The following is a 20,288-nucleotide window of genomic DNA, read 5'->3' as shown; positions in this document are numbered from 1 at the left end:
TTAAAACACCTGCTTTTGTAAGAGTCCAACCAACAAGAAGAGGAGGTGAGATGTAAAGCATTTTCTACAGCTTACTAAGAAGCAAAGAGATTTAGAGCCATTTGTCTGTGAGTGCTTATGAGCTTTTCCCAGTCATCCACTCTCAGTCTCATAGACAATTTAGGATGTTGGCCACTAGGGTAATTAATAATTATAGCCCTATGCTGCCTTGAGAACTGGAATTATGGATGGTGGTGAGCTGCCGCTGTGGGTGCTGGGACTCAAACCCAGGCGCTCTGCATGAGCGATGAATTGCAGGAGGCACGGAGGTCCTTGAGAGAGAAGGTCCAGAGGGAAGCACCAGGGAAAGCCAGGAATGTGAAACACGCGGTTGGTCTCTTCAAAAGAAGAGACTGGAGATCCTGTTTTCTGTCCAGAAGGCAGATAGTGGGAGTGATTTATGACCTGGAGACTTTGCACTCTCTGAATGACTGAGACCACACCAGATCCTACCCCCACCCCCACCCAACCCCCGACCTTTAGGATGGCACATATAGTCAGGCTATAGAACTCATCTTTACGGAAGATGTCATATGTGCGTTACAAAGAATCTTGATGTAGTCATTCCGTGCCTTAAGCTTTTCTGTGCACATGGGATTGAGGTCATTGTCACCAGGAAACTTTTCCCCAAATTGTGCTGTCCTTAAATATGCCTAAAAAAAAAAAAAAAACCAAACTGCCTGGTATCAGACTTGCGAATTATTTTTCCTTTTTTTTTTTTTAATTCATTTATTATATATAAGTACATTGTAGCTGTCTTCAGATACACCAGAAGAGGGCATTGGATCTCTTTACAGATGGTTGTGAGCCACCATGTGGTTGCTGGGAATTGAACTCAGGACCTCTGGAAGAGCAGTCGGGGCTCTTAACCGCTGAGCCATCTCACCAGCCCCAGACTTGCAAATTTTGAACCAACCCTGGGTACTGAGCTGTGTTGAACCAATTTCCTTCTAGGCTCTCACTGACCATTACCCTGCTGTCCCTGGTGTTAGCAGAGACCCCCATAACAAGCACTCTTATCCATAGAGGCACCCATTTAAAAAAATTTATCCATTTTGCATGTGTGTATGTGTGCGTGTGCATGCGTGTGTAAATGCGCATGTGCACAGGTGTGCATGTGTGCCATGACATACAAGTCAGAGGAAAACTCGCAATAGTTGGTTCTCCTGAAGGTGGAGATCTTGGAGATCTACCTCAGGCCCAGCACCAGGTACCTGATGAATCATTGCGTCAGACCTCGAAGCAGCTTTCCAAGAGGACAGGGACACTCTGTTAGTGCTAACATTTGATCTCTTGGCCAAGTCTCGGGGAGCCTCATCCAAACACATTTCTCTAGTCTCTGTAGACATTCATTAACAAACACGGCCAGTGCACACTAAGGCGGTTTCCCTGGCTTAGGCTTGTTTCCAACGTTCTCAACATGCAAAGCATCAGGTTGAAAAGCAAACAGAGTATAGCGGAACATATCCTGCATTAATCTCTTCTAGTGCGCATACAAAGACCCATCACACAACAAGTTGTTTATGCACAGGCTTCATCCAAGCTTGCTGGAGGGGCGTTGTCAGACCGCTAACCCAGCAAACCCTGTCTGGGATTGGGATGGCACTGACTGGTGTTTGAATCCACACATTGGTCAGAATAGTCTTTATTTCAATGGGCTCAAACTGCTTTAAACTTCACAACAGCTAAGTCACATGCAAGGCAAAACAGGAAGACGGTATCTCCTCAGAACATTATACCGTAAGGCCAATGGCTGGGTCGGCTCCCTCCCAGCACCGCATACGGTAACTGAAGCGATGACTGAATTAACTTGCTCCTGGTACTTAGAAGCCTTACTCTCACATTTCTGTCAAGACTATTCTCTCCAAAGAAATTATAATTAACCAAGAAAACCATTCTTACTTGAAAACAAGAAAATATCAAAGAACAACACTCCTCATCCCACCTGACCATGTTCCTTTAGGTGTTATAGGACCCCTACTCCCACCCCCACACCAAGCATCGAGGATCCCTGAGGACTAGTTGACAATTCAGAAACCACATCGAGAAAACTGGCTAGTGGAAGATTTAGCAACCACTTGGGCACTCGCCTGGCTGAAAAACTAGACCCCTTAGAAATGCCAAGTAAGTCTTGTACGTGAAGCCCCTGGCAGGAAGGCCTGTGTGTGGAAACTCACTGCTGCTGCTAGTGAGGTCACGCTGTCTCCTGGTCTTAGCCTCACTAGGTAACAGGGGAACCAGATTGCTCATGTTTACAACACAACATGTCCTAATCTTCATGAGCAATTCGGTGAGAATACCATAGCCCTTCCTCTGGCAGGGAGAATCCTCCCTGCACCATATAGCTGGGTAAGGGAAAGGTCCAGCCCTTGACACTTAGGCCCTGGGGTTCTTCCTTCCCAGGTCCTCCTCTGGGACTCCAAGTTACGTTTGTTATGATTGGGCACTGTTAACCAGTGGGCTAGTCACCTGCATTGACCTGAGATGCCATACCCACCTTGGCCAGATGTTCTGTAGCTTGCGATGGAGGGGTGTGGCATATGCGTGAGAGCTGCTGCAAAGCTAAAGGCAGAAACTTATGCTTGTGGGCAGAGCTCAAACCTCAGCTCTGCTAACTACTTGGAGAACTGAACCGTGCTACTCAATGTCTTAAAAAGATTTATAAACATGGATTTCCAGCTACCATTAAGTACTAACATTTGCTAATCACTCAAAAAGCTGTCCTCACAGCATCCCCATCTAAACTATCCCTGTCACCAGCCTCATGCGGCACAGGAAGGCAGTTCCTTAACTCAGCCAGCGCCCAGATGTGAGCCCCTGTCACTTACTGCCAAAAATCTCTGTCCCCTTGAGAAATGCCTGTGACTGGGGAACAGCATCGATGTAGAGAGTCTGACAGAACAGCTGAGGGAAAACTAGTTTGTCAGAGGTACACTGGGAATATTCCTAAGACCAGCAAGCTGGCAAACACGGCTGGAGAAAAATTAAAACAACAACCAAGTGACCCAGACTTAGGGAAGACCTTCAAGGTCTGAGCTAGAGCAGTCTAAATATTCCAATGATGCCCCACTCTTTGTACCTGCTGTTACTGGCCTGTTTTTTCCAGGCTGGCTCCCATCTAGAGAGGACCCCAAGTTTGTGACCTACCCTGGGAGCCGGATGGACTCTGATAACTAACAGAATGGGAAGTGAGCCAAATGAACATGACTTGGATCAAAGCGTGGACTTTACGACCCCACCAAAAAGGAGTTACTTTTTATCCTGAATCTCATTTTTCTGATGAAGAAACCGGACACTGGAGCTATTTCGCAGAGCCGGTAAGATCGTCCTGTGGAAGGCGGTATTGACCTCATAAATGGAAAGTGGCAAAGGTAGGGTCACTGAACAAGCCATGATGGAGAGCGGAAGATGCTGTCCTCACTGGCAGTGGCTGCACTCACTTTCCAGAGATTCTCACACGTTCCTAAGCAAAAGAAGCTTCTTCAAAATAAACCAAATTCCAAACCTTTAGATACATGCCAGAAAATGTCCAATTATTGGCTTAGAAAAGGAATTCTTAGAAATTTCATAGAAAATGAACACGGAATGAGCTTCCTCAGTGATTTGTGACAAACCTTTAACCCTGGCTAACGATTAACAATGGTAATTATATTATTAAACCAGAAGGCAGGTCGTTGGTTAAAACAACTGTACTTTGGAGAAGCTAAGCAAAGGTCTGGGGCAGGGACATAGCTCCCTGGCTGAGACTTGCCTTGGCTCTAGTCCCTGTACTGAAAGGGAGGTGGGGCTTATTATCCAGTTTGGCTCTGTTGGGGCTGAGCAGGTGTGAAGTAGCCCAATAGAACCACTGTGGTCCACTGTTTGGGGCTCCTCAGGTCCAGATACTGGGGTTTCCATGCAGCATCAGACTGCTGAGTCCTCATGGCCTCCTAAGGTATCTCCCCACGTTCTGTACTTACCACAGTTTTGGATGTAAGAGGTGAAGTGTCTGCAATGGATGATCACATGAAATCAATGCCAATTAGTTACTAATTTCTGTTTGGCTTTTTTTTAGCTAGTCACCTGCTCCACAGTGGTCCCTCCTTATGGTCACAGTCATTGAGGAGATTAAACCATAGATATGAAAATTATAGTTTGTGTCTTGAAAGCAAGGAGTTTGTAGAACAAACCCATTGTAACTGGACATGCTTTTATAATATATATTTTAAAACACACACACCCCTATATATAAATTAAATTTAAAATAATATTCTTTAAAATGATATATATATATATATATATATATATATCAGAATAGGGTGAAACCATATGAAAATTGTATTGATTTGCCTTTGAGATGGTGGCATTAGCCTGCAAAAATGGTAACATACTACTCAACCATGAACAGAATATTATGGACATATTCAGTCCAATGATTTGCCATTCAAAAGCAACAACTTGGCGTTGGGAGTTTGGCTCAGTGGTAGAATGCTTGCTTAGCAAGTTCAAGGCCCTGAATTTAGTCCTTAGCTCTGGGAAAAACAAATCAACTCATAGATTGTATATAACAAAGTCTATAAAATTATGTTACCAATTAATAGCATCAACTAAACAATAAATTTGAACTTTGTACAGATGAAAGGACCTGGGTGTTCTCCCTCTCCCTCATTAAGTGATATATGAAGTTTGCACAATGATGGAGTCCTATCAATGAGTTTTTACTTTCAAATGAATAGCTAGGAAAAAAAAAACCCAAAATATACTATTACAAACCATTCTAGATATCTTACCTTGGGCTCTAACTGTAAATTGGACTTTTCCACAACTTCACAAAGCTAAAGGCATCTTGTTTGCACAGCTGAAGCCATTTCAGCAGTGACACTTTGTGTCTCATTTCTGCAGTGACACTTTGTTTCATTTTCAGACCCCGATAGTAACAAGGTGAGGGTCTGGGAGGCGGCCAAGTGGTCAACAGGCTGGGCACTCTTTCAGAGGACCTGAATCTGGTTCCTCAGTCCTCGTCTGGCAGTTTGCCACCGTGGGCAACTCCAATTCCAGAGGGAGCTGATGCCCTCTTCTGGCCTCTAAGGGCACTTGCACATAGGCCGTTCCCAGACATATCCACACACACACACACACACACACACACACACACACACACACACACACACACACACACACTTTAGATAAAAGAGACCATGGCCCACTGCTTTTAGAGTCCTTTTGGCCTGGCTGTCTTTACAGCCTTCTTGGCAGGAAGTAAGGAGGGGAAAGGGGATGTTTCCTCTTAGCCAACTTTTGCTGCAGACCTGGGGTGGGGGTGGGAGGTGTTTCACCAAACTTTCACAGAAAAAACTAAGTGCACTCTCCATTTTGCAGACCTCTGGCTGCACCCTTCACGTAACCCTTGAATACACAGATGGAGCAATTCCTTATCAGAGCTGGGTGGGAACTAACAAACTCTTCCCAAACACTGTCATCCCTGTGAACGTGACAGCCTCAGTCCAAAAGGGAGGAAGGGGCACTGGGACTTCTTGCCGAGCTTCCATTTGTCCTCCAAACAGCTCTCCTTCACACAGTAAGCCTGAGTCCAACATTCTAAGAGCCACAAAAATCACCTTGTTTACCTGAGTGCTTGCCTCCCTAACTCCGGCCTCTGCCTGGAGCACAGACTGAAAGAAAAAAAAATCTAGGCAGTGGGTTTCAACCTCCCTAATGCTGCAACTTGTATGTAATACAGCATCTCGTGGTTTTAGTGATTCCCCCAACTATAAAATTATTTCGTTGCCATTGCACAACCATAATTTTGCTATTGTTATGAATTGCAATATAAATATCTGATATGTGACCACGGTTGAGAGCTGCTGTCTAGAGGCGCCCAAAGTAGGTAGCAGAGGAGGAAATCAGGAGTATGAGAAAACTATAAAGAGTTCTGGGTAAGTGCTCAAACGCTGAAGTCCAGCAGAACTACGCTTTTCCATGAGGTCTCTCAATAAATTTTCAGTAAGGGTACACAGATGGAAACAATCAACTGTGACACTTCAGGCAAGTGACTCAACTCCAAATCTGGATTATGGAGACAGTACTAAGGATTTGGCGGCATTGGTGAACACAAAAGTCAGAGATCTAACCCCGGAGACACAGACCTTAGTGTGGTCATTGTCATTCTGGGGCGGTTGGACCTGAGATGATCAGAGGTAACGGGATGTAGGAGCTGAGGGTGCGGGTCCCCTGGCCCTACCTGGGACACTTCGGTCCCTAAAAGAGATTAAGAGTTGGAGGTCAGCCACCAGGTGGTCTCCTTGCCGACCTCCGAGTCGCAGCTACCAAGAGCCACCTGGTCACCTGGCAATTGCGCGCGCCCATCCTCGTGGAGACAGTCCCCTGGCAGCCATCTTGGCCGCTTGCACCCAGCAAGTTTCGTCATGCGGTGGCCAGGGACGCGTGGCACGGTGCGTGACGCGCCCCTTCACATCTGTTCCATAAGATCAGTTCCAAACTGGGGCCTCCCTAGCCCCAGGCGAGAACTGCGGACCCACGAGGTCCCCCGGCTTAGGTACCCGCCCCAGGCACACTCCAGGGCGCACAGCAGACCCTGCTGGGTCCCCCGCAGTTCCCGAGACCGCGCCAGCCCGCGCGTCCCCGGTTCCCCGCGCGCGCTCCGCAGCCCCCCGCCACTCACCGCCTCCCCGGCCGCCACCCGCGCCTCTCGGTCCCGCTCCGCGCCGCCTCCCGCTGCCGGAAGCGTCACGGTCCCGCGCGCCGCCCCCAGGAGCGCGGCCCCGACGCGCGCTCACGACGCGCGGCCCCGCCCAGAGGTTCCTGCCTCTGCCTCGGTGTCACTCACTGCTTTGGCTGCTGAACTCCGCAGTCTGCGCACGCCCCTTGTGCCTGCGTCTCTGCTTCTGACCCCACCGAGAACGCCTAAGTTCATCCTAGCGGCGGCCCAGGTCAATGCCACTGTTTTCCAATTTGGTTTCCTTAGACCACCACTGCTCTCCATTCATTTGGGCTAATGCTTCTTAATGTGGCGCTTGGCACAGCCAGAGCTATAAGAAAAACTAGACCAGTGCCACCTCCGAAAGAGTAACTGGCTGCTGGACAGAGACGGACCACAGGGGAGGTGCAGATTAGAGGTCTTTTCTGGAGGATCGTGAGCTTAGCCAGGTTGGACCTGGTTAGACCAGGTTGGACTATGTGGAGAGATGCATAGAATCTTGAATTTTGAAGGCCAGCACAAAACAACAAATAACCAATTATATTCTGGGCATAGGTAGAAAAATTCCACTTTTTAAAGACACAAATTCTCCCTCAAATAACCTCTACCAGCAATGAATTTCCGAAGTGAATTTGGACTGTGTACGTGTATGGCTTCTGATGTGTGGCATGTGCATGTGTTTGTGTGTGTGTGTGTGTGTGTGTGTGTGTGTGTGTGTGTGTGTCTGTCTGTCTGTCTGTCTGTCTGTAACCCAACAAGGTGACTGTAAAATGTATTTAAGAAAATAAAGAGCCTGAAACAGTGAAAACCCTTTGAAGGAGTAGCTCGTCCTACAGTTACAAAAGGTGGCACAGAGCAATGGTAATGGAGAAAGGATGTGTCTGTACTAGGGTCAATGAGGAGCTCCATTCAGCCAGCCAGACATGCCAGACCAGGCTGAAAAAAGGCCACCAGGGAGAGAGAGAGAGAGAGAGAGAGAGAGAGAGAGAGAGAGAGAGAGAGAGAGAGAGAGAGAGGAGGAGCTTCTTGTTAGGGGCTTCTACTGTGGGAGGCCAGTCCAAGGCGGCCCAAATAACATTGTAAAGAAAAGCGGTGTTCCTTCTCAGTGTGGAGGGGAAAATGTGCCCAAGCCCACACTGATCAATTAGCTACTAATAGGTAGAAAAGAGATGCTGCTTTGAAGCCTACCGAATGCCATGTGACCCACTGCTTCGGGCTCCAGCCGCCTTGACTTCCCCTGGATGATGGACTGTGCTTTTGAACCGTGACCTAAAACAAACCTCTCCCGGAATGTTCTATCACAGCAACAGAAAAAGAAACCAAGGCTGTCCAAAACTAAGCCAAAAAGATTGCCTGTTACTGTTTTGTCCCATTGTACTATGCTCATTAAATGTGTCCCTTCTACTTAGAACTGGCTTTCATGAATTCTTTTACTGACCACCAATCCCCCACCATATATGTGGCTCCTGAATATACTGTATCACAAGGCACTGGGATACAGGCTAGGTATGCACTCAACATACTGCCTCAGACAGCATAAAACGAACTCAATTGCAAGTGAAGTCATAAAACAAACACGGAGAGCAAAACTTGGAGCAATATTTCCCAGACATTTTGAGTGGTATTCATTATATGCAGAACTTCCATGTGTCCCTAATCTGATTCGAAAACAGACTGAAAGAGGATTGAGAAGGAAAACAAAGACCCAACATCCTGGCTAGTTTTCTGTCAACTTGATACACATGAGAGTTATCAGAGAGGAGGAACCTTAATTGAGAAAACACCTCTATAAGATTAGGCTGCAAGCAAGCCTGTGGCACTAATTAATTTCTTAATTAGTTATTGATGGGTGAGGGCCTGCCCCCGCCTCCGCCCCTCCCCATTGTGGATCATGACCCTCATGGGCATCTGACCCTAGGTTCTTTAAGAAAGCAGGCTGAGCAAGCAAGCCATGAGGACCAACCCAGTAAGCAGCACTCCTCCATGGCCTCTGTCTGCATCAGCTCCTGCCTCCAGGTTCCTGCCCTGTTTGAGTTCCTGTCCTGACTTCCTTAGGTGATGAACAGTGAATAATGAGGAAGCATAAGCCGAATAAATCTGTTTCTCCCCAACTTGCTTTGGTCCTGGTGTTTCATCACTGCAATAGTAACTATAAGATAATTAACAAAACACAAAAGGACTCTACAAAGTGCTAGTTGGGGGAAACAGACATTGTAGACAAGTATTTAAGATAAATTGTATCAATCCACTGTGAACTTTGCAACAGTAGACTATCTAACTTAACATCTTTGCAACAGTATTTGTAACTAAGTGCTATGCAAGTCACCCGTTGGCAGCAGAACAGAAGGCCTAGTAGATACAACTCATCCATTTCCTGTTGCTACAGTAACCACATATATCGTAACTCTAAAACCCCAGGCGGTACAACTGTAACTGTGTCTTCTGTCTCCCAGTCTGTGCTGGCTGGGCGTTTCCCCTTCTTTAAGCTGCTCTCTGCTAGTTTGCTCCTTCATCCCTAGATGACTGATGACTGTACTCATCTCTGCATCCGAGGGAGGCCTTAGGTAAAACAGTTGGGGGACTTTGCTCTGCCCTGGTTTCTTTTTTTCCCATGGGCTGTGCTGGGCATGTTTGCATAGCAGGGAAACAGATGGGATGGAAGACAGAAGTCAAGACTTAGAACAGGCACACTTCCTTTTCTGCTGCACTCTGTGGGTCCAAGCAAGTGGCAAAACCATCAGTCACCAGGAGGAAGAGATCACATCCCTATGGTCAGGAGCTGCCAAGCAGCTTTGTGCAGGTGAAGACTTGGGTGTCCCCCAAATTCTGTCATATGCATCTTTGTCCTTTCTCCTGGAAATAGACTCTCTCCCTCCTTCCATTTGATCTGATGGTCTGATGATCACTTATCCTCTTAGACCTGCCTCAATTACAGGTACATGGCCCACAATGGGTCAAACAGACTCCTGGCTTGAATTCGTCAACACTGGAAAAGAGACATTAATCCTATCTAGTTCCTTTGCCACACACAGATTGAGGGTGCTAAGCTAAGAGGATTCCAGTCAAAGAAGCCAAGTAACCCCTTTTTGCCAGTTTGCAGAGGTGAATTAGCAGAAAGAGGGAATTTGAAGGGTATGTCAATCCTTGAGCCTAGCCAATCCTGAAGCCAACACTGGGCTTCTAGTTACAGGGACAAGAAATCTGTCCTTTCCTATCTTAGTTTGGGTTTTATTGCTATGAAGCGATCCCATGACCAAGGCAACTCTTACAGAGGCAAACATTTTATTAGGGCTCATGTCGGGAAGCATAGCAACGTGCAGGCAGACATGGTGCTGGAGAAGCTGAGAATTCTACATCTCGACCTAAAGGCAGCCAGGAGACGACTGTCTTCCAAGCAGCTAGAACTTCTTCTAGCCTTAAAGCCACCCTCACAGTGACACACTTTCTCCAACAAGCCCACACCTCCTAATAGCTCTACTCTCCGGACCATGCATATTCAAACCACCACAGCCCCTTACCCCAAGCATATCTTTTGAGCTGGATTTCCAGACCTAGTTGACAGGAAATTCATGGCAAAATCCAAGTCGAATAGAACTATTGAGAAAGTAGAAGGCATAGGTGAACAAAGGAGGAAGAAAAGAGAGGAGGCCTTAAAAGAGAGAGTGGGTTTGCACCATTGCTTTAAATAGATGGGTTTTGTCATTATTGTTTGTTTGTTTTGTTTTTCCCCAGGGCAGTAGCTTTCTGGGGACTGAGGGGCCTTTGTTCCGTATTGAAACAGAAAAAAACAGAATGCTTGGGGAGTTTTGCTCCCTAACCCTGCTGAGAGCTGTGAGGACTTTGCATTTGAATGTGGACTTTGAGTCGTTCAGGGGACAGGAAGAACAAAGCTACAGTGTAGTCAGCAACAGTCCCAGCGCGCTTCTGAGCATCCTGAAAGTTTGGCGCTCTGAGCAAAGATGTTGCTGAGCGCTGAGTCTGCGTTTGCTTTGTTGATTGGTTGGATGTTTTCCCTTAAGTGATGGGGAAGCCTAAAGCTTCTGGGTTCAGCAACTCAGCAGAGCCTTTCAGATGGGAGAAGACCAACAATAACTGGATGCCCGCCATGAGCTGAGCATGTGCTGTAATGTGCAATTTTCTCTAGTTGTAACATGGCCGTTTGCCATGGTAAAAAAGATTGAAGAACTGGTCTATATGTAGAAGTGGCTTTACACTGCTTCTGGGCTTTTCGCCATAGAAAATAGATGTAGATCTTGTCAATGTCGAGATAGGTTATTTTTTCCTCCAGGAATGATAAAGTTGTCACTCATGTTAATCCAGTGCTATTAGACTATGCATTTTGTTATCAATGATGCCATGAGGCTAGATGTTTTAAGATATAGGTTGGTATGCACATATATGCTATAAAATTATTAATGTGGAATCAGTATTTTTCATAAAAAGATCTCACAAAGATAGTTAAATTTAGAGTCTCTATGTCCACTGGCTGTCAGACTTAATATAGCTAGGTCAGTAACAACCAAAACATAAAGATTTTTTTTTTTTTTTTTTTGGGAGCTGGGGACCGAACCCAGGGCCTTGCGCTTCCTAGGCCAGCGCTCTACCACTGAGCTAAATCCCCAACCCCAAGATTTTTTAAGTGCATTGATTTAAGGCAATTTGACTTTCTGAGAAGGTTGGTCTGTGGTAAAGTTTAAAAATGTTTGTCTCATTGTATTAAATGTCCAGAGCAGCACAGGGTAGCTCTCATATTAATTAATGCATATAAGTCATGAAGTTAATCAATACCATGGATTGGAGGTCAAAGGCTCAGAGGCTGGGAGGGTCATAATGAGAGACACAGAGGAGCTGGCGCTTAGCCAAGTAAAGATGGCATCCAGCACATCTGCCACCCACAGGCCGAGTCTGCCTAGCTTACTTAGCACATTGTCACAGTGGGGGTAAGGGGTCCATGTGGTCCCCTCTTCTGATGTGTTCCAACCGAAGCCGTAAGTCATGATTTTTTTTCCCCATCTTTATTAACTTGGGTATTTCTTATTTACATTTCGATTGTTAGTCCCTTTCCTGATTTCTGGGCCAACATCCCCCTTATCCCTTCCCCTCCTCTTCTCTATGTGTGTTCCCCTCCCCATCCTCCCCCCATTACCGCCCTCCCCCCAACAATCACGTTCACTGGGGGTTCGGTTGTGGCAGGACCAAGGGCTTCCCCTTCCACTGGTGCTCTTACTAGGATATTCATTGCTACCTATGAGGTTGGAGCCCAGGGTCAGTCCATGTATAGTCTTTGGGTAGTGGCTTAGTCCCTGGAAGCTCTGGTTGGTTGGCATTGTTGTTCATATGGGTTCTCGTGCCCCTTCAAGCTCTTTCAGTCCTTTCTCTGATTCCTTCAACGGGTGTCCTGTTCTCAGTTCAGTGGTTTGCTGCTGGCATTCGCCTATGTATTTGCTGTATTCTGGCTGTGTCTCTCAGGAGAGATCTATATCCGGTTCCTGTCAGCCTGCACTTCTTTGCTTCATCCATCTGATCTAGTTTGGTGGCTGTATATGTATGGGCCACATGTGGGGCAGGCTCTGAATGGGTGTTCCTTCTGCCTCTGTTCTAAACTTTGCCTCCCTATTCCCCCAAGGGTATTCTTGTTCCTCTTTTAAAGAAGGAGTGAAGCATCCGCATTTTGTTCATCCTTCTTGAGTTTCATGTGTTCTGTGCATCTAGGGTAATTCGAGCACTTATCAATGAGTGCATACCATGTGTGTTTTTCTGTGATTGAGTTAGCTCACTCAGGATGATTTTTTAATGCAAAATTTTCTAATGTTTTGAAAGCTGGTCACTAAGTTGTTATTAAGCAAAGGGTGAGACAGCCCAAAGTTGTCACACATTAGGGCTGTGACCCTCGGCACTAATTTGTTCCTTGCTGTCACTGCAAGCTTTCCCATCTACGCATAAGTTCCCTGACATAACCACTCTGGGACTCAACTATGTTTACAAATACCTTGGCCCTAAGCTTTGGCTACTTCTCCAACTACGTCATAACCTAATATTCCATTTATTCTAATCTAAGTTCTGCCACATGGCTGGTCAACTCTGCTCAGCCTTCATTATCTGTCCTCCGTCATGTCCCAGGGTGAATCCTCCAACCCTTGACTCTATCCCAGAATTCTTTCTGTCTACCGGAAGTCCCACATTCTACTCTACCAATTCCTATAGGCCTCCAATTCTTTTATTGACAGATGATGCATCCATACACTACAAAAGAGAGTCTCTCTACATCTTGCACATAGAAGTTGACTGCATAACATATGTATCCTGATAACTTTTTACGTTGGAAGATTAAGAACAAAAATTTGTGAGAATATGACTGCTTATAGTTAAATGGAGATTGGTCTACACCTTAGGCTCCAGACTCTTGGTTCCCTGTGCCCCATGGCAATCACGATGTTCTCAGATGTGTATCTTAGGGAAGGCTGAGTTCATCGAGGGTACTGGGGATACTGGGGTGAGTTTCAAAGTATCCAAATCAAGATCTTCAGGTTGAAGGAAGAAGCAGGTCATCTCAGCAACTGACAGGCTCTGAGAAGAAAGTTGGTCCATTTGGGTTGTGTACTGGGGAAGCTTCAGGGAGAGGGGACAGATTTCCTGAGGTTCAAAGGGTGAATTGGGAGAAGAGGTGTGGAGAGGGACCAGTGTGTGTGACTGCATGAAACCCCTCCAGGCAGTTGTGGGTGGGAAGCTGCAGCAGTTGGGAATGCTGGGCGTGAGGTGGACCTGGGTGGTTGGGAGGGCCGGGTGTAGTTCTGCCAAGCAGGATAGCTAGAAGACAGGTAGGAATCCTGCCTTCAAGTGGGGCTGAGGTAAAGGATACTGGGGTGCCAGTGTGGGCTCCTTTACCAATGAAGGTATAAAGGGGTTGGAGCCATAGCTAGGGTCAGAAGGAGAACTTGAAACTGAGAGAAAGAGCAAACTGTCAATGTGACCAGCAAGGTCATTCTCCGGGAGAAGTGTGGACACTGGGACTCTACTGTTATTGCACAGGTCCGCACTAGCTCCACCTGCAACCAGCTAGGAGACGCTGAAACACTCCCCTTTCTTCTCCAAATAGAGAATCCAGAATCTGGATTCTGCGTGCTCTGAAATGAAGGGAGCCATGGATGGCAGGGAATCATCCCTCTAGAGTTGTGTGTCTTGGTTTTCTGTACCATCTTAACAGTAGTGGCCATGGTGACCTGCCATTTTTCCCTTAGTGGTATCGGAGATTGGCGAGCAAGCCCTTTGTTTGCCAAACACACAATAATCTGACACACAGTCTTGTGTTCAAGTGGAAGTCTAGCAGGGCTCCTGTGCAAAGCCCCCAGAGTGGCTTTTCCTTTAAAAATAAAGTAATTTGTCGTACTGAGGTTGAGTCCAGCATGAGCTCATCATCTAGCACTTAAGAGGCAGAGGCAGGAGGATATGCACAAGCTAAAAGCCAGCTGGTCCATACTGCAAGTTGCAGGTCATTCAGGACTACACAGTGAGACCTTCTCTCTGAAAGCAAAAGTGACAAGAAGAATGAAATAAGCTCCCTGTGTCTTTTAAACAGGTTAGAGGCCAAACTGATGGTGTCTTTGCCAAGAAACTGAACCCGATCCATTATGGGCTCTGAGGGAGCTGATCTACCAGTAAAATAAGTTGCTAAAATTGTTATATATGTGCTTGTGTGTGCTCATGCATGTTTGTGTGCATGTATATTTATATGTGTGTATCTCTGTGTGTATGCATGTTTTTGTGTGTACATTTAGGTGTATGTGTGCATGTATGTTTATGTGTGTGTTTGTGTGTATGTGTGCATGTATGTGTTTTGTGTGTATCTGTGTGCATGCATGTTTTTGTGTGTGCATTTAGGTGTATGTATGCATTTATGTTTGTGTGTATGCATATCTTTGTGTGTGTATGTATATGCATGTATGTGTTTGAGTGTGTGTATCTCTGCATGTCTATGTCTGTGTGTATCTGTGTGTATGTGCATGTACATTTGTGTGTGTATGTATGAGTATGTGTGTGTACCCACATTAGCATGTGCATATGCCACAGGGCACATAGGAAGCAGGTTAGAGGATGACTTGTGGGAGTGGATTTGGTTCTCTCCTTTGCCATGCGGGTACTGGGAATTGAACTTAAGTTGCCCAGCTTGGCAGCAAACTGAGCCATCTTTGCTGCCCAGCCAAATGAATCTTAATGAATTGGGTGGAATTCCGGTAACCCGTACTTCAGATTTTTTTGTTTGTGGCTAACTAAGCACTTGTTGCTGTGCTTCCCTAACTCTTTGGAGAATGCCCAACTTCACTTGCTGTTTAGATCCAATCCAGTCATTCTGTTAGTCAACATAATGGGTGGTAGGGTGTCCCACCTTGGTGAATCAGAAACCAAAGTCCGTACAGCCATGGCACGAAAGGGCAGAGAGTATTCATTACCTGCAGCAGGCGTGGGAGCAGGAAGTCCTTTTCAAAGCAATGTTCTCTCAGAAAAACAGAGAGGACGGAGACTTTACTCAGGGCCTGAACGTGTTCCTAGAGAAGGAACCCCTGAAGCTTTTCCTTACCAAATGGCCCTTCTGAGTCTCTCTGCTCAGCTTCCTGCATCTCATTTTCCCAGTTCCAGGTCCCTAACGATGACCCCCATGAAGCAGGTTTCAAAAGACCCAAGGAGGGGACAGGTTCACTCTAAGGCAGTCGCCTTCAGCAGTAGGGCCAAGACCCTGGCTCAGGGTCCTCTGTTAACATGAGACTTGCTGTTATTGCTGCCTTTCTGCCCTACTGCAGCCCTAAGTGCAGGGGATGTGTCTTAAGTAGCCAAGTCAAGCCTGAGGGGTCAACTCCTTCCTTTTGTCTGCTCCATAGGGAAGTCCCTGAGGTACTGGGTTTGTTTTGGCCTCTTAGGTAAGGAAGAGAAAGGAAGAACAATTTTTAAAAGAACAAAGTATCCCTTCTCCCAAGGAGGGGGGCTAAAGGAGCTCAAATTTCAAACAGTTTTCCTAGGCTGTCTCTAAGGTAGTCAACATGTCCAATGGTGTCTAAGTTTTGCTGGAAGGTGGCTGGCTAATTTACATAATGCTGGGGGAGGAGTCTGACTTTTTTCAAGCCATCTTCTAGGTAGACTTGACTGCCTGCCCAGTGTGTGTGTGATCCATTCCCCCCACACACACACACACACACACACACACACACACACACACACACACACACACACACACTTGTATGTACATGTTGCAGAGGCTTCTAGAATGTGCAGGGCCGTGTGAACGTGTCCTAGTGATCTGCCGTTTATTTTGAACACACAGATCCATCGGTTTTGTCTAGTGTCCTCTAGCCCATATCACCCTACAGAGTTCTCTAGTACAACAGTAGATTCTTCTCCCAAGGTAGATACAATGGAGTTTGCCAAAGGATATTTTGCAAACCTACATAGTGATTAGGAACCATGTTCATACAGGTGAGAGAAGCACTTGTATCCAAGCTGATACATTGTTTCCTAATGGAAACAATGCTGCTGTCACCATCATCACTGAGCACCAGGTGTCTGGCCTGTCAGCCTGCATCACTGAAGAGTTTCACATTGGATCGGGATTGTTCAGGATCACATCCCAGTTTCGTGTGGATAAAACAAGCTAGAACTGGTAGCTCTCCTGCAAAGTAATCTGGGGAATGTGCTTTGTAACTCGGATCCCCTAAAGAACAGGGGAGAAAACCAGGAGAGGCTTGGAATGAGTATATTCAGTTAGTTCCTCATATAATTCCAACATGCCTGTGGCAGACGAAGCGTCCATGTTGTCCTGAGTAGGCCAGAGCTTCAAAGTGATATTTTGAACCTGTTTTCTTCTTTGGCTACGGATCCTGTTACAGGTGTGCAGAGCTGTGAATGTTCTCTCTGATCAAAGTTATTCCTAGTTGTGTTTTCTTATATTTTCTTTTAAGAAATTCACAGCAATTGCAATCAAGTTATAAATATCCACACTTGTGTGTGTGTGTGTGTGTGTGTGTGTGTAGATTAATGAAGGACCATAGAGAAAGACAGTTTTCCCCCCATCCTGCTTCTTATTAGTGAGTAATATCAAGCCAGTTGATAAATATTAGTGTCTTCCTGTTTGAAACAGGCTGATAAAACTTGCATCAGAGTTGGCCCATAGAGGGCACCAATGAGACGATATTCACTTCCCATGGTGTTTTTTTTTTTTTTTTGATTTTGCTTTTGTATGTTTCAATTTAACAAATTCAAACAGTAATAATGACACTCATCACACTGAAATGAAAATAAAGCATTTTTATACTGACTTTGATTCAGAAACCCCCATCCTTTGGGAACTGGCTTTGCCTCGATGTAGTTTGACACAACTAATTAATTCTATAATTCATAAGTTCACTTAATGACCTCTTGTCCTGCCATTGAATCTTACGCAGTGATTTTATGCTCAATATAGACTTAAGAAAAATATGTGGTGATATAAAGACTGCTTTGTTTTAATTTATGAATTTGTTTTCCACACTTTCATTTGTCAGAAAATTCTATTTTTTTTAAAGTAATTTTGAGTCCTTGTCCATTTGAGGAGCCAGATTTGACTTGCCAGTGCCTGACAGAATAGTTACTCTGTTATAGTGGATGTTAAGCTTTGCGTAGAGATGGCTTTATTGTGTTCCCAAAGGTTTATGTGTTAGAAGTCACCAGTGTGCTGTGCTAAGACAGTAGAACCTTTGGGGGGATGAGGCCTAGTAGAAGTCAGGGGGTCCTAGGCCATCACCCTGGGAAGGATTAACATGGCTCTTAGAAAATCCCTCTAAGTTTCTGCAAAAAAGAACATGGAAAAGAGCAGGCCTGGGTCTCGGTTCTCTGGCTTCTGTCTCATCATGTGACCTTTCTTTCTTGTACACACTCCCTCTTTCACACCTTGTCACATTGTGATAGAGTGGGGGGCTACCCCTCCCCAGAGCCAAGCCCATGCTCCCAAATCTCCAGGACTGTGAGAGGAATAGATCTCTGTCCTGTTCACCAAATCAGATTGTCCCGATTTATCGTAGCAATAGAAGATGGACTGACATCCCCACTTCACCAAATAGAGATTGTAGCCTGGACAGTCAGAAAGGACTAGACAGGATGCAACCGGCAACTCCATTCCATGCGTCCAACACATCCCCCTTCTTCCCCAATCTTTCCGTTTAGGCAAGATTCATATGGAATATTACATCATGGCCCAAACCCAGGACTTTGCCTGTTGGTGGTTCTGACTTGTTTCCGGGGCATGCATACCTGTCACCCAGGGAGAGTATTGCAAAGAAACCCAAACAAAACTGTAACAAGACTTTCCGAGAAGTCTTAAGTGTGTAGGGACTGAACAGACGGGGCGACCTGGAGTGAGGTACCAAGCACTCGTACAAACGGAACCTGGGAAGAGTGCACACCGCAGAAACTATTTGGTGCACAGAGTGAAGTAAGGGTGCTCCTCGCTTGCAGCTTCCCACACACCTTTCAGCTGCCAGTTTTTCAGTTGAAGCTCTTTCAGGGGAATGAGCTCACACTGGATGTCTCAGGCCACAAGAGGGCTTCATTGTGCAGGTGATGAGGAGTCGGCAGGCAGGATAGGAGCGCTGGTCCACCAGGCCTTTCAGACTAGCAGAAAAGCATGGGTGCACATGTGGAGGGGGTGGGCTGCAGCCACAAAACCTGGCAGGGGGTGTCGCTCTGCAGACCACTGTTGCTGGTTCAGATCCCCCATCCTTTGTTTGTTTGTTTGAGACAGGGTTTCTCTGTGTGGCTTTGGAACTCACTCCGTAGACCATGCTGGCCTTGAACTGCCTGACCACCTCTGTGTTGCTTTTCTTATTGTGATAAAATAACACAGCATTCGCTATGTTAATGTTTGAAGCACACGCTTTTGCAACATGAAGCACATTCATGCCACGGTGGACTCATCGCTACCAGCCGCCACAGAACTCTGTTAATGAAAACTCTCTTTCCACTGTGGTAGCTGTGTAAGGGGGTCAAGGGAAGGAAATGGTACACCACTTGGTTGTTTAATCTACTGCATATGTTTACTGTTAACAATGGAAGTTTATAAATGAGATAGGCCATTGGGAAGGTGACTTTTATATTTACTGTGTAAGTTACATAGGCTAGTCTGCAAGGGGAAAACCCTGGGACCCTTTCTTTGCATTTGATTTTATTTTTTCTTTGCTGCCCAGGCAAATGAAATCTGCGTCTGCAGTTCATTTAAATAAAATTAAAGCGTGGAATGTACCCTTCTCCCTCCTCCTTCTGATCAGAGAGTGCTTCCTGGGTAAGAGTCACAGATTTCACTTTAGCTATGCTAAGCACAAAGATGGCTACCCTGGCTGAAGGGCGTGGCTTGGGAGTGGACAGGAAGCAAAGCACACAGAGTGCAGAGTGTCTGTAAACAAGCCACAAGCAGATTCCCCAGGCAGACGCAGTCTGGTCAGGGTGACATCGGTGGGACATATGGCTTCTCATTCAAATTTTTCTGTTTCCCCTGTTCTTCTCATGGGGGAAGCACCTGGCTATTCAACCTCAGCTCACATGTCTACCCTACAGCGAGGCTAAGCAGGCCACTTTATCATATCAAGAAAATTTATTCAGTAAGGAGCATCCAGATGCCCCAAACTCAACGAATGGTCACTTGAAAGTAGCCTTTGCTAAGACAGGGTGTTAGGAAGTGATGTGTCCTGGCTGGTTCCCACATCCTTGGTGTTCCATGGACAGAACTTCATTTGCTCCTCACAGTCTTGTGTGGTAAATAGCATTTTCAGGTATAGGTAAAGGTGCCAGAAGGATGAAGAAACCTGGCTTCTCACAGGCAGATGGTAATGAAGTCAGTCTTCAACCCTAGGTCTGCCTGTTCATTGCTGGTCCATGTCTTAGTGTCTTAGTTAGGGTTTTACTGCTATGAACAGACACCATGACCAAGGCAACTCTTATAAAGGACAGCATTTAATTGGAGCTGGCTTCTAGGTTCAGAAATTCAGTCCATTATCATCATGATGGAAGCATGTCAGTGGTCAGACAGGCATGGTATAGGGGAAGCTGAGAATCTACATCTTGATCTGAAGGCAGACTGGCATCCTTGGGCAGCTAGGAGGAAGCTCTCAAAGCTCACGCCCACAAGGCCACACCTACTCCAACAAGGCCACACCCACTCCAAGGCTCTGCTTCCTAATAGTGTCACTCCTTAAGGAAAGCATATTCAAATCACCAAAGCTAGTTACTTTTTTTTTTTTTTTTTTTTAAATCACGGTAATCAAATTCTCGAGGAGAAGCAACTTGAGGAATGAGAGGATTATTTTGGCCAGTGGTGTCTAGGGACATAGTTCATCCTGGTGGGAAGGCAGGGCAGTGTGAATGTGAGGCAGCTGCTTGCTGGTCTCAGGGACCAGGAAACAGAGCAGACCTGAGCGAAAGCAGTTTTAAGCCCTTAAGGCCTACCCCTAATGACCTACTTCCTTCAGCAAAACTCGGCCTCCTAAGGTTCTAGCTTTTTCCAAAGAAAGGACAGCAGGATGGGCTTAGGCACAGG

General features: G+C 46.0%; 1 protein-coding gene across 2 annotated transcripts in view; it reads right to left on the bottom strand.

Annotated features, from left to right (window-relative positions):
• Sfxn1 (sideroflexin 1) overlaps positions 1–6,974 on the bottom strand; it is a 35,983-nt gene extending 29,009 nt beyond the window's left edge. The window contains exon 1 of one of the 2 annotated variants that reach the window (XM_032884570.1): positions 6,866–6,974. The gene's annotated coding sequence lies outside the window, so the exon portion shown is untranslated. Of the gene's footprint in view, positions 1–6,700; positions 6,805–6,865 lie in introns of those variants that run through there. The other variant, XM_032884571.1, reaches the window with a different exon arrangement.
• Between the last annotated feature and the right edge of the window lie 13,314 nt (positions 6,975–20,288).

Source organism: Rattus rattus, chromosome 14 (assembly GCF_011064425.1).
Source record: "Rattus rattus isolate New Zealand chromosome 14, Rrattus_CSIRO_v1, whole genome shotgun sequence".
Classification (NCBI taxonomy): domain Eukaryota; kingdom Metazoa; phylum Chordata; class Mammalia; order Rodentia; family Muridae; genus Rattus; species Rattus rattus.
Note: the sequence above shows the minus strand (reverse complement) of the source record. Positions and strands in the feature narration are given on the sequence as shown.